The sequence below is a fragment of the Chiloscyllium plagiosum genome, unplaced genomic scaffold (genome assembly GCF_037043375.1).
Source record: "Chiloscyllium plagiosum isolate Xiang-an unplaced genomic scaffold, Cpla_swu_hap1 HiC_scaffold_9, whole genome shotgun sequence".
Taxonomy (NCBI): Eukaryota; Metazoa; Chordata; class Chondrichthyes; order Orectolobiformes; family Hemiscylliidae; genus Chiloscyllium; species Chiloscyllium plagiosum.
Window position 1 is genome coordinate 4,955,629 of NW_028270147.1, and position 15,236 is coordinate 4,970,864.

Genomic DNA, 15,236 nt, shown 5'->3' on the forward strand with positions numbered 1-15,236 from the left:
CAATGTAGACATTCATTTCAAGAGGGCTAGTATATAAAGCAGAGCCGTGCTGCTGAGGCTGTATAAGGCTCTGGTCAGACCGCATTTGGAATATTATGAACAGTTTTGGGAAAAATGTGCTGGCCTTGAAGGGAGTCCAGAGGAGGCTTACAAGAATGATCCCAAGGATCAGAGTACAATGGGATTTTGATCAGATGGCCCAATGGACCAAGGAGTGGCAGATGGAGTTTAATTTAGATTAATGGGAGGTGCTGCATTTTAGAAAGGCAAATCAGGATAGGACTTATACACTTAATGGTAAGATCCTGGGGAGTGTTGCTGAAGAAAGAGACCTTGGAGTGCAAATTCATAGTTTCTTGACAGTGGAGTTGCAGGTAAATAGGACAGTGAAGAATGCATTTGGTATGCTCACCTTTATTAGTCAGAGTATTGAGTACAGGAGTTGGGAGGTCATGTTATGACTGTACAGGACATTGGTTAGGCCACTGTTGGAATACGTGTGCAATTCTTATCTCCTTGCTGTAGGAAGGATGTTGTAAAACTTGAAAGGGTTCAGAAAAGGTTCATGAGGATATTGCCAGATTTGGAGGGTTTGAGCCATGAATGGAGGCTGAACAGGCTGGGGCTATTTTTCCTGGATCAAGGGAGGCTGAGGGATAACCTTATAGAGGTTTATAAAGTCATGAGGGGCATGGATCGGGTAAATAGGCCTTGTCTATTTTATTCCCAGGGTGGGGGAATAAAAACTAGAGGGCATAGATTTAAGGTGAGATGGGTAAGATTTAAAAGGGATCTAAGGGGCAACATTTTCATGCAGAGGGTGATATGTGTATGGAAAGAGCTTCTAGAGGAAGTGGTGGAGGCTGGTACAATTACAACATTTAAAAGGCATCTGGATTTGAATAAGGGTTTGGAGCGATATGGACCAAATGCTGGCAAATGAGGCTAGATTAATTTAGGATATCTGGTTAGCATAGACAGGTTTGAGTGAAGAACCTGTTTCCATGCTGTATGTCTCTACGACTCTATGAAGGGGTTGTCATATGAGGAATGGTTGAGGATTAGAGTCATAGAGTCATAGAAATGTACAGCATGGAAACAGACCCTTCGGTCAAACCCATCCATGCTGACCAGATATCCCAACCCAATCTTGTCCCACCTGCCAGCACCCGGCCCATATCCCTCCAAACCGTTCCTAATCATATACCCATCCAGATGCCTTTTAAATGTCGCAATTGTACCAGCCTCCACCACATCCTCTGGCAGCTCATTCCATACACGTACCACCCTCTGTGTGAAAACGTTGCCCCATAGGTCTCTTTTATATCTTACCCCTCTTACCATAAATCTATGCCCTCTAGTTCTGGACTCCCCGGCCCCAGGGAAAAAACTTTGTTGATTTATCCTATCCAAGCCCCTCATAATTTTGTAAACCTCTATAAGGTCACCCCTTAGCCTCCGACGCTCCAGGGAAAACAGCCCCAGCCTGTACATCCTCTCCCGGTAGCTCAAATCCTCCAACCCTGGCAACATCCTTGTAAATCTTTTCTGAACCCTTTCAAGTTTCACAACATCTTTCCGATAGGAAGGAGACTAGAATTGCACACAATATTCCAACAGTGGCCTAACCAATGTCCTGTACAGCCGCAACATGACCTCCCAACTCCTGTACTCAATACTCTGAACAATTAAAGGAAAGCATACCAAACGCCCTCTTCACTATCCTATCTATCTGCGACTCCACTTTCAAGGAGCTATGAACCTGCACTCCAAGGTCTCTTTGTTCAGTAACACTCCCTAGGACCTCACCGTTAAGTGTATAAGTCCTGCTAAGATTTGCTTTCCCAAAATGCAGCACCTCGTATTTATCTGAATTAAACTCCATCTGCCACTTCTTGGCCCATTGGCCCATCTGATCCAGATCCTGTTGTAATCTGAGGTAACCTTCTTCGGTGTCCACTACACCTGCAATTTTGGTGTTATCTGCAAACTCTTTAAGTGTACCTCTTATGCTCACATGTAAATGACAAAACGTAAAGGCCCCAGCACCGATCCTTGTGGCACTCCACTGGTCACAGGCCTCCATCTTAAAAACAACCCTCCACCACCACCCTCTGTCTTCTACCTTTGAGCCAGTTTTGTATCCAAATGGCTAGTTCTCCCTGTATTCCGTAAGATCTAACCTTGCTAATCAGTCTCCCATGGGGAACCTTGTTGAACGCCTTACTGAAGTCCATATAGATCACATCTACCTCTCTGTCCTCATCAATCCTCTTTGTTACTTCTTCAAAAACTCAATCAAGTTTGTGAGACATGATTTTCCACGCACAAAGCTATGTTGACTATCCCTAATCAGTCCTTGCCTTTCCAAATACATGTACAACCTGTCCCTCAGGATTCCCTCCAACAACTTGCCCACCACTGATGTCAGGCTCACTGGTCTATAGTTCTCTGGCTTGTCCTTACTACCCTTCTTAAACAGTGGCACCATGTTAGCCAACCTCCAGTCTTCTGGCACCTCACCTGTGACTATCGATGATACAAATATATCAGCAAGAGGTCCAGCAATCACTTCTCTAGCTTCCCACAGAGATCTCGGGTACACCTGATCAGGTCCTGGGGATTTATCCACCTTTATGCATTTCAAGACAGCCAGCACTTCCTCCTCTGTAATCTGGTCATTTTGCAAGATGTCACCATCTATTTCACTACTTTCTATATCTTCCATAGATTCTGCGTCTATAACCAACGGAGTTTATAAGAATGAGGGGGGATCTCATTGACACTTACAGAACACTGAGAGACCTGGATAGTGTGCTGTCTCCCGGTGAAAGCTGGAGGAACAAAACCCTACCTTCCACCTCGGTATGTTACAGCTCTCAGCACTCAATATTGAGTTTAACCATTTCACAGCATGAACTAATCCCACCATATTCACTCCCCACCCCACTTCTTCAAGGGCCAGTTCTGTATGAATTGCGTCCAGCACAGGCAACCTGTTTTCAAGTATTCCCAGTTCCTGTTATCAGCCATCCAAAATTTACTGCTATCAGCAATCTCCTTGTCTTTCTGCTTCCCTTTCTCCCTCTCTCTCTGGGCACTTTCCCCATCTATTCAACTCATTCCTTCATGCCCTAAAACACCTGCCCCCATCATCAGCATAAATACAATCATTTCCCATCTGCTTTTAGTTCTGACGAAGGATCACTGGACTTAAAATGTTAATTCTTTTTTGCTGCACAGATGCTGCTCGACCTGCTGTGTTTCTCCAGCATTTGCTGTTTTTTTCAGACTTGCAGCATCTGCAGATTTTTATTTTATTACAATGAATGTTGGCTCAACCAGCGACACACATGTCCAGTGAATGAATAATCGAACCATGAATGCTAAGTAAGAGAAAAGGCTGAAGAGTTTCTGCTTTTGCTGTCTCAGACATATCCTACATCTCTTGACAGAACAGGGTCACTAACTCAGAGATCCTGGAGTATGTTAATTCCATCAGTGTCTACTTCTTGCTAAGCCAACAATGTCTGCATTGGCTTGGCCACCCGAATCAGATGGTGACAACTGTTTAGCCCAAACACCTTTGACTTGGTGAATTGCCTATTGGGTCACACTTTTTTGTGTCTATCCCCACTACAAGGATGACTGTAGGTGAGATATGAAGATGGCAGGCTCTGACATTCTCACCTGGGAGACAGTCACTGATGGCTATGACACCCGGAGGCTGACTGTTTGGACGGCCATTGGACAAGGTGAGCACAAACAAAAGGCTCAGCTGGCCACGAAGAGGGCCCATAGAAACCAGGGGCCAGTGAATCCTGCACCCTCTCAGCCAACTGTCTCCCTCTGTACCAGTGTGCCAGATACTGCCAGATCAGACACAAGGTGATGTTTCGTGTAAAGTTGATGACCACGGGGCAAACCATCTTGTTGTCAGGTGGAAGGTGGCTATTGATATTTCTCCTGGAAGATATACTTTAGTGGATTGAATACTTCCTTTCCATTATGTTCTCTCTCCTCTCGTCCTGGATTTCTTTTATCAATACATTTTGTAAATATATGAATAAAGTGTCTCTGACTCGTAATGCACCATTGTTTTAATGACACAGTGCTTAATTTGTAAACTGAAAGTTAATGAATCACTTGTTGATGAGAGTTACTGGTAGCAAGCACAATTTTCTTTACTGATCCTTCCACAGTAAGGTATTTATTTCAAACAAAATGAAAAATATTTTAGCAAATATCCTACCAACCTTCCTATCCACAGGATAGATTTGAAACTCAGATCCTAAATACAAAAGATCACTGTCATGATTCATTGGACCATTCAGTGCACATACTTGAAATGCTCTTGTACATGAAGATTACAGGTAGAGCATCAAAACCATTCATGGAATGTACTCAAAAGGCGTATCAGTAATATCATAATGTGTTTAAACTTTGACAAGATTGGACAAAGATAGATAAAATGTAGGGGGATGAGATGAATATTTCTGAGGTCTCCCTTCCTTATAAAAGAGAAAGAATTATTGTTCAATATAATTTGAATGTTCCTGTTGGCTTCTTGGGTAATTTTACAGCACATTCTGTTCTACAATCTGTCCAACCCCTTTGGTCTCAGTTGCCAAAATTGATCAGTTATGAATTTCTCCACCCCCTCAGTGTTTGAGGTTACCCACACAGTTGTCTTAGCAATCACCCTTAAATTATCCCTCTCCCCGATACAAGCATAAATCTTCTGTCATTTTGTAACTTCTTTCTCAGCTCTGACCTCATCCTTTGCTTGAATCCTCAATCTCATGCCCTCAATTTCTTGCCTCCCCTCCATTTTACTTCTCACCACTTGTTTTCCTTGCCTCACTATTCCTTTCATTTATCCTCTTCAAAACTAACAGCATTAACTACCCCTTAAGAAGCCCACCTTCAAATTCCATCCCCTCCATCTACAATTTTGGTTCAGTGACTCCCACCTTTATGTCTGGGTTTAGATTCAAGTACCACTCCAAAAATTTGAGCTGAAGTCACCTTTTATTCCTCACCAATATGGCTAACACAGATTATCTGTCCATTATCACATAACTGATGTGGAATCCTGCTGTGTGCAAATCCTTTGCTATGTTACCTACATCACAACAATGTCAACATTTTGAATATCCTCTGAAAAGACCTCTGGGATGGGTGGACATCATCAAGGTGTTACGTAAACATACATTCTTTCTTTTATCTGTAGTGGAGATTTGATTTGATTTGACTTATTATTATCACATATACTGAGATACAGTGACAAATCAGACAAATCATACCTTACATTTGTACATCAGGGTAATAGAACAGAATGCAGAATATGGTGCAGAGAAAGATTAACTCTAATATATGATTTGGAGATGCCGGTGTTGGACTGGGTGTACAAAGTTAAAAATCACACAACACCAGGTTATAGTCCAACAGGTTTATTTTGAAGTACTACTTTTCAGAAGGCTGTGGAGAATAAGATCGTAAGACACAGAATTTATAGCAGAAGTTTACAGTGTGATGTAACTGAACTTAAAATATTGAAAAAGACCTGGATTGTTTGTTAAGTCTCTCACCTTTTAGAATGAGCATGTTGGTTTCAGTTCTTTCATATGTAAATCACAAAGACAGTGTGAGACTGTCTTTTCCAATATATAATTTCAGTTACATCACACTGTAAACTTCTGCTATAAGTTCTGTGTCTTATGATCTTATACTCCACAACCACCTGATGAAGGAGCAGCGCTCCGAAAGCTAGTGCTTCCAAATAAACCTGTTGGACTATAACCTGGTGTTGTGTGATTTTTAACTCTAATATATGGGTTGCCCGTTCTTAAGTCTGATAGCAGCCGGGAAGAAGCTGTTCTTGAATTTGTTGGTATGTATTTTCAAACTTTTATATCTTCTGCCCAATGGGAGAGGGTGGAAGAGAGCATAACCAGGGTGGGAGGGATCTTTGGTTATGTTGGCTCCTTTTCCGAGGCAGTGGGATATATAGATAGAGTCATTGGATGGAAGGCTGGTTTGTGTGATGGACTGGGCTGCGTTCACAACTCTGTAATTTCTTGTGGTTTTGGGCAGAGATGTTGCCATACCAAGCTGTGATATATCTGGATAAGATGCTTTCTATGCTGCATCTATAAAAATTGGTAAGAATCATGTGGATGTGCCAAATTTCCTGCGCCTTCTGAGGAAATAGAGGCATTGGTGTGCTTCTTGACTGTACCATCAATGTGCATGGACCATGAGAGATTATTGGTGACATTTAGTCTGAGGAACCTGAAGCTCTCGACTACCTCCTTCAGTGTCATTGAAACACACGGGGTGTGCCCTCCACTCCGCTTCTGAAATCAATGACCAGCTCCTACATTTCTCTGACATTGAGGGAGAGGTTGTTGTCTTTACACCAGACCACTAAGCTCTCTATCTCTTTCCTGTACTCTGTCTCATCATTGTCTGAGTTCTGATCCACTACAGGGGTGTTGTCAGTAAATTTGTAAATTGAGGTGGAGCCAAATTTGGCCACACAATAATGAGTGTCTAAGGACAATGGTAAAGGACTGAGTACACAGCTTTGTGGGGTACTGGTGTTGAGGATTAGGGTGGAGGAGGTGTTGTTAGCTGTTCTTACTGATTGCAGTCTGCAGGTTAGGAAGTCAAGGATCCAGTTAGAGGGGGGAGACGAGTCCTGGGTGTTGGAGTTTAGAGATGAATTTTGTTACAATAATGGGTTGAAGGTGGAGCTAAAGTCAATAAATAGGAGTGTGATGTAGGTATCCCGGTCATCCAGATGTTCCAGGAATGAGTGTAGGACCAGGGAGATGGTGCCTACCATAGATCTATTCAGTAAGGCGTTCGACAAGGTTCCACATGGGAGACTGGTTAGCAAGGTTAGATCTCATGGAATACAGGGAGAACTAACCATTTGGATACAGAATTGGCTCAAAGGTAGAAGACAGAGGGTGGTGGTGGAGGGTTGTTTATCAGACTGGAGGCCTGTGACCAGTGGAGTGCCACAAGGATCGATGCTGGGTCCTCTACTTTTTGTCATTTATATAAATGATTTGGATGCGAGCATAAGAGGTACAGTTAGTAAGTTTGCAGATGACACCAACATTGGAGGTGTAGTGGACAGCGAAGAGGGTTATCTCAGATTACAACAGGATCTGGACCAAATGGACCGATGGGCTGAGAAGTGGCAGATGGAGTTTAATTTAGATAAATGAGAGGTGCTGCATTTTGGGAAAGCAACTCTTAGCAGGACTTATACACTTAATGTTAAGGTCCAAGGGAGTGTTGCTGAACAAAGAGACCTTGGAGTGCAGGTTCATAGCTCCTTGAATGTGGAGTCGCAGGTAAATAGGATAGTGAAGAAGGCGTTTGGTATGCTTTTCTTTATCGGTCAAAGTATTGAGTACAGGAGTTGGGAGGTCATGTTGCGGCTGTACAGGACATTGGTTAGGCCACTGTTGGAATATTGTGTGCAATTCTGGTCTCCTTCCTATCAGAAAGATGTAGTGAAACTTGTAAGGGTTCAGAAAAGATTTACAAGGATGTTGCCAGGATTGGAGGATTTGAGCTACCGGGAGAGGCTTAACAGGCTAGGGCTGTTTTCCCTGGAGCGTTGGAGGCTGAGGGATGACCTTATCGAGGTTTACAAAATTATGAGGGGCATGGATAGGGTAAATAGACAAAGTCTTTTCCCTGGGGCCGGGGAGTCCAGAACTCGAGGGCATAGGTTTAGGGTGAGAGGGGAAAGATATAAAAGAGGCCTATGGGGCAACACTTTCACACAGAGAGTGATACGTGTACGGAATGAGCTGCCAGAGGAAGTTGTGGAGGCTGGTACAATTGCAACATTTAAGAGGCATTTGGATGGGTATATGAATAGGAAGGGTTTGGAGGGATATGGGCCGGGTGCTGGCAGGTGGGACAAGATTGGGTAGGGATATCTGGTCGGCATGGACGGGTTGGACCAAAGGGTCTGTTTCCATGCTGTACATCTCTATGACTCTATGACTCTACTGCAATGATAGGTGAATTGTAGTAGATCAAAGCACTCTGGGAGGCTGGAGTTTGATGAGTGCCATTACTAACCTCTCAAAGCACTTCAAATGACGGATTTCAGAATTACTGGATGATAGTCATTAAGGCACACTGCCTGACTTTTCCTCGGCACTGGGATGGTAGTGGTCTTCCTGAAGCAGGTTGGAACCTCACATCATAATAAGGAGAGGTTAAAAATGTCTGCAAATACACCCGCCAACTGATTCATGCAGAATCTGGGGACTCCATCCGGGTGAATCACTTTCCTTGGTTTCACTTTCAAGAAAGGCAATTTAACCCCTGTGGCAGTGATTGTGGGTACAGGTGCATCCAAGGCTGTTGGTGCAAGTGACATCATTTCACTGTCTTTCTGTTCAAAAAGGGCTCATTGGGGAGGGATGCATTGTTATCAACTTCGCTTTATAGTCTGTTATATCATGTAAGCCTTGCCACAGTTGACATACGTTCACGTGGGTAGTCTAGAACTCCGGGTTATTCTGGTATTGTCTCTTGGGGTTCCTGATTGCTTTGCAAAGATCCTACCTAGATTTTCTGTATAGGACAAAGTCAGACGACTTGAACACTTCAAATCTGGACTTCAGTAGGGAGTGGATCATCCACTTCATCCATGGTTTCTGGTTGGGGAACACTTGGATTGACTTCTTTGGCAGGCAGTCCCCTACACGATTACAGAGGTAGTCTGTGATGGCATACTCATTTAGGTTGACTGCTGAGTTGTTGAATGTGGACCAGTCTGACCGACACCAAGGAGTAGGAACTCATCTGTTACCTCAGACCAGTACTGTACAGGATCCTCATCCTTGAAAATAGAGTCGCAGACAGAAAGGATAGTGAAGAAGGCATTTGGTATGGTTTCCTTTATTGGTCAGAGTATTGAATACAGGAGTTAAGAGGTCAGCTGTATAGGACATGGTTAGGCTACTTTTGGAATATTGTGTGCAGTTCTGCTCTTCTTCGTACCGGAAGGATGTTGTGAAACTCAAAAGAGTTCAGAAAAGATTTACAAGGGTTGGAGGATTTGAGCTATAGGGAGAGGCTGAACAGGCTGGGGCTGTTTTCCCTGGAGCATTGGACGCTGAGGTGTGACCTTATAGAGGTTTATAAAATCAGGAGGGTCATGGATAGAGTAAATAGCCAAGGTGTTTTCCCTGGAGTGGGGAAGTCCAGAACTTGAGGGCATAGATTTAGGGTGAGAGGGGAAAGAAATAAAAGGGACCTAAGGGGTAACTTTTTCACACAGAGAGTGGTAGTGTATGGAATGAGCTGCCAGAGTAGGTGGTGGAGGCTGGTACAATTACAGCATTAAAGAGGCAATTGGATGGGTTTATGAATAGGAAGGGTTTGGAGAGATATGGGCCAGGTGCTGGCAAATGGGACCGGACTAGGTTAGGATATCTGGTCGGCATGGACGAGTTGGACCAAAGGGTCTGTTTTCATGCTGTACATCTCTGTGACTCTATGACTCAAAATGGATATGGAGAATGCATATTGGGAAATATTCTCCTCCTGACCCCAATCATCAACATTTTGCGGAGAGTCTATTCATGGGCATACATACAGGATGATGAGAGATTGACTGTAATAGATCCAATAGATGACACTTGGGGTTGAATTTGACAAGGCATCATGTTCTTCATTCACTGCTGCCATCTTGGGAACCCATGCATTAATACCCTGGCTGCCTAACAGGCAATGTTATGTTCTGTGGGGAATTAATTGGCTCAAGTTAAGACTTCTACCCAAATGTGGGGAAGATGTTCTGCCCTTGAAATCACATCCCTAATGATTTGGAGATGCCGGTGATGGACTGGGGTGTACAAAGTTAAAAATCACACATTACCAGGTTATAGTCCAACAAGTTAATTGGAAGCACTAGCTTTCGGAGCGCCATTCCTTCATCAGGTGGTTATACATAACTGAAAGCTAGTGCTTCCAATTAAACTTGTTGGACTGTAACCTGGTAATATGTGATTTTTAACTTTGAACATTCCTGATGAAGAGCTTATGCTCAAAACATCGAGAATCTTCTGCTCCTCGGATGCTGCCTGATCAGCTGTGCTTTTCCAGCACCACACTCTCGACTCTGATCTCCAGTGTCTGCAGTCCTCACTTTCTCCTGCCTGTGAGATCTGTTGACTAACCTGATTGGCTGGCACTGTCTGTAGTCTCAGCAGCGCCAGGTTTGAATAGTAGCCACTACCGGGACTGCAGCCAGCCTCCAAACAAGTGAAGGTTATGGAGACTGGACTAAAGGTAAGTGTGAGGTATTGGTTGGGCCTGCTGAAAGGCTGTAGGCAGCTGTGGCAGTGGGTGATGGAGGGAATTATGAGGGAAGCAGGAGAGAAAGTTTGAGAGGCTGGAGATGGAGGGTTAAATGGGAAGTGGGGGTCAGGAAGACTTTGTATGCTGATGTTGTCAATGGGCACAGGGACTCCTGCCTCATCCCTTCTAACCAAACATCAGCTTGCCCAGTAAAACCAGGAGAAAGTGAGGACTGCAGATGCTGGAGGTCAGAGTCGAAGAGTGTGATGCTGGAAAAGCACAGCAGGTCAGGCAGCATCTAAAGAACAGGAGAGTTGATGTTTTGGGCAAAAGCCCTTCATCATGATGAAGTGCTTATGCCAGAATCGTCAACTCTCCTGGTCCTTGGATGCTGCCTGACTGGCTGTGCTTTTCCAGCACTACACTCTTTGCCCAGTAAAACCAGCCAGAGTACCTTGTGGTCTTGGCTTCCCCTTACCACTAAGCAGCCTCAATAAGCCCAGAGGTGAGCAGACTGCCTGAAACTCAGCAGCCCCCTGTGAAATGTGAGATAGGTCCAAGTGGGTGAGTGGGCAGCCTGTTTCCTTCAAACACCCCAATGGGGGCCATAAACACCCAGCCAGAGTCTAGTTTGTGCTTTGACTCTGAACAGCTGATAACACATTAGCGGGTAGAATTATCCCACAGAAACATCTCCAATTAAAGAATCAACATCTTTAAAAGTACAGAAATGTAAAGTCGTACAGTACAGAAAGAGGATACTCAGACCATTGAGTTGGCTGTACAATTCACTGAGATCATGGCTGATCTGTATCTTAACTCCATCCGCCTGTTTTGACTCGACATCCTTTTAGACTTTTCTCTTGTAAATATTTACCAATCTTTGATCTTAAACCATTAGTTGAGCTTACAGTTATAGCCTTTTGTGGGAATGAGGTCCACACTTCTCCCATCCTTTGTATGATGAAGTATTTGCTAACTTCCCTGAGTAGTCTGGCTCTGATGTCATGTCTCCTCGCTCGATTACCTCATGAGCAAATAACACTTTTTCTCAATTTAGCTCATTAATTTCTTCCAAATTCCTGAAATCCATACTCATGCTACTACTAAAACACCTACATTTCAGAAAGAACCTTCTTGTTCATATAATCTCTGTGTAAAATCTAGTCCTTGGAGCCCAAGTAACAATGTAGTGAATCTGCACTGACTGTTTCCAAGGGCTGGATCAGTGGTGCTGGAAGAGCACAGCAATTCAGGCAGCATCCGAAGACAGGCAAAATCGACGTTTCGGGCAAAAGCCCTTCATCAGGAATATTCTTGTAGAGAGAGGAGGAAAACTTCTTCAAGGCAGGCATCCTTGCAAGAGGATTCGCAGTAGGGTTAAAATCAACGAGGTAAAAACAATGACTGCAAATGCTGGAAACCAGATTCTGGATCAGTGGTGCTGGAAGAGCACTATTCTTTCTAAAGTGCAGTGCCCAGTACTCTAGATATGGTCTAATCAAGTTTACAGCTGGGATGTCACTTATTCAGTCGAAGGAAACACAGATCAATTAATTCAGGTTAGAGGGACAAGAGTGCAAATCAGTTTTACTTGTACTTTCTGCGCTGCAACAGACCCTGAATGTAGCTGTCAAACTGGTCCAACAGGATTATATCCCCTGCAGGCTTTGACCTGCACTCAGATGAAAGACCTGATTTGACCTGCCATGCATGCACATCCAGACGACTCCAAAACAACACTCACCTCTTATCTACGCTTGCCATTTTTCAGCTGATGTTTGCATCAAGAGATTCATTTAAAACACTTCTGATCATAGAATAATCTAAATGCTGGTAAACACCTAATTAAATATTGAAATAAAATTATAAAATGCCAGGAATCAGCATGTCAGAAAATGTCTGTGTTACAAGACAGACAGAATCCAACATCTAATGTCGTTTTCAACATAATGGCTTATTGTGTTTGACCAAGCTTAAACAACGAGATTTTATCTCAGTCAAAATCCATTCACTTACACAGGGTTAAGATTAGACTGATCATCTTTGCACCGGAGACACGCAGAGAAATAAACAAGATTCCCTGTGTTCCCCAGATAGACAGGTAACCAACCTTGACCCTCTCATATCTGGCACTCTGTAAACTATAAAGGAAACCTTCATAGGGCCATTTCTCATGAGCACAGTCATTTCTGATTTATCACGGCAAAACCAGTCTAACTGTGACCAAGGCATGAGATATTTCGCCAGCTGCCTGCTGTAGAATGTTACTAATCAAACTGATCAACATAAGAACAAGCAGAGAAATCAGAGGAAGAGTAGGACAATAGCCCCTTGAATCTGCTCCAGTGAACCAGGACTCAGCTCCACTTTCCTGCCCGGATTCCCTTAGCCTGGACTCTCCTGGTATTCAAAAATTCATTAATCCTGGTTTGGAATGTACTCAATGACTGCACGTCCATAACATTCTGTTGTCATAGACTCATAGAGGTGTACAGCATGGAAACAGACTCTTTAGTCCAACTTGTCCATGCCAACCAGATATCCTAAATTAATCTAGTCCCATTTGCCAGCATTTGGCCCAAATTCCTCTAAACCCATCCTATTCATATTCCCATCCAGATGCCTTTTAAATGTTGCAACTGCACCAACCTCCAACACTTCCTCTGGCAGCTCATTCCATATATGCACCGCCCTCTGCACGAAAAGATTATAAGACCATAAGTTATAGGAGCAGAAATTAGACCATTCAGCCCATCAAGTCTGCTCCACCATTCAATCATGGCTGATAAGTTTCTCAACCCCACTCTCCCACTTTCTCCCTATTGTTATGAAAGTGTAGACGTGCACTGTACGTCTGAGAGTTCAAAGCGAGCAGAACTACCAGACAGCACCATCTGAACAAGATACAATGTAACATTTTGGGCCAGCAGCTAGTGTAGCTGGCTGCCTGGAGACAAAAACAAATTTGAATTAGGCAAATCAGTTTAAATTATACCCCGAAAAGTACCAAACTCCAATTAAGTTTGAATTGAGTATATTGGCAACATTAAAAAACAATGACACAATCCTATTCTTTGGGGTAAAACATGAACAGCTGAGAGAGAACTGCCATGCCACCAGTTTGTACAGACTGCCCAAAACATAGCTCTCTTAAAAGTACCTTTATCAGGATGTAGGTTTGCTTGCTGAGTTGGAAGGTTCATTTTTGGACGTTTCATCACCATACTAGGTAACATCTTCAGTGGGACTCCAGTTACCTCCCTGTAAACCTGGATTCCCTTAATACTCAAGAACTTATCCATCTCAGTCTTAAATATACTCAATGACCAGGTTTCCACAGCCTTCTGTGACAGTAAATTCCATTGATTCACTGCTCTCTGACTGAAGAAGTTTCGCCTTATCTCAATTCTAAAAGGTTTACCCTAAAGCTGTGCCCATGGGTCCTAGTCTCTCCTCCCAGTGGAAACATCTTCCCAACATCTACTCTGTCCAAGCCATTCAGTATTCTGTATGATTCAATTAGATCCCCCCTCCATTGACTATAAATCCAGAGTCCTCAAACATTCCTCATATATTAAACTGTTCATTCCTTGGACCATTTTCGTGAACCTCCTCTGAACATCCTGCAGGGCCAGTACATCCTTCCTGAGATATGGGGTCCAAACTGTGCACAATACTCCAAATGTAGTCTGACCAGAGCCTTATAGAGCCTCAGAAGTACATCCCTGCTTTTATATTCAAGTCCTCTCAAAATAAATGCAATCATTGCATTTGCCTTCCTAACTACTGACTCAACTTGCTGAAGGGCTTTTGCCCAAAACGTTGACACTCCTGCTCCTCGGATGCTGCCTGACCTGCTGTACTTTTGCATCACCACACTCTTGACTCTAATCTCCAACATCTGCAGTCCTCACTTTTGCCTACTGACTCAACCTGCCGGTTGACTTGAGAGAATTTTGGGCTAGAACTCCCAAGTCCCTTTGCACTGCAGTCTTCTGAATTTTCTCCCCATTTAGAAAATAGTCCATGCCTCTGTTCTTTCTACCAAAGTGCATGACCTCACACTTTCTCACATTGTACTGCATCTGCCACTTCTTTGCCCATTGTCTTAACCTGTCCAAATCCTTCTGCAGTCTCCCCACCTCCTCAATGCTACCTGTCCCTCCACCTATCTTTGTATCATCTGCAAACTTACCCAAAATGCCCTTAGTTCCTTCATTCAGATCATTAATGTATAAAGTGAAAAGTTGTGGTCCCATCACTGAGCCTTGTGGAACATCACTTGTCACTGGCTGCCATCCTAAGAAGGACCCTTTTATCTCCACTCTCTGCTTTCTGCCAGACAGCCAAGCTTCTATCCATGCTAGCACTTTGCCTCTAACACCATGAGCCCTTACCTTACTCAGTTGCTTCCAATGTGGCACCTTGTCAAAGGCCTTCTTGAAGTCCCAGTCGATAACATTTATTGGCTCTTCTTGGTCAAACTTGCTCGTTACTTCCTCAAAGAAATTTGCCCCTTAGGTCCCTTTTCAATCTTTCCCCTCCCAATTTAACCTATGCCCTCTAGCTTTTTACTCCCCCAATCCAGGGAAAAGAACGTAGTTATTCACCCTATTCGTGCTCCTCATGATTGTATAAACCTCTAGAAGGTCACCCCTCAGCCTCCAACACTCCAGGGAAAACAGCCCTATAGCTCAAATCCTTCAACTCTGGTAACATCCTTGTAAATCTTTTCTGCACCATTTCAAGTTTTACAATACTTTCCTTTAGCAGGGAGACCAGAATTGAATGCAGTATTGCAAAGGTGGTCTCACCAATGCCCTGTATAGCCACAACATGACCTCCTAACTCCTGTACTCAATGCTCTGAACAATTAAGGCAAGCATACC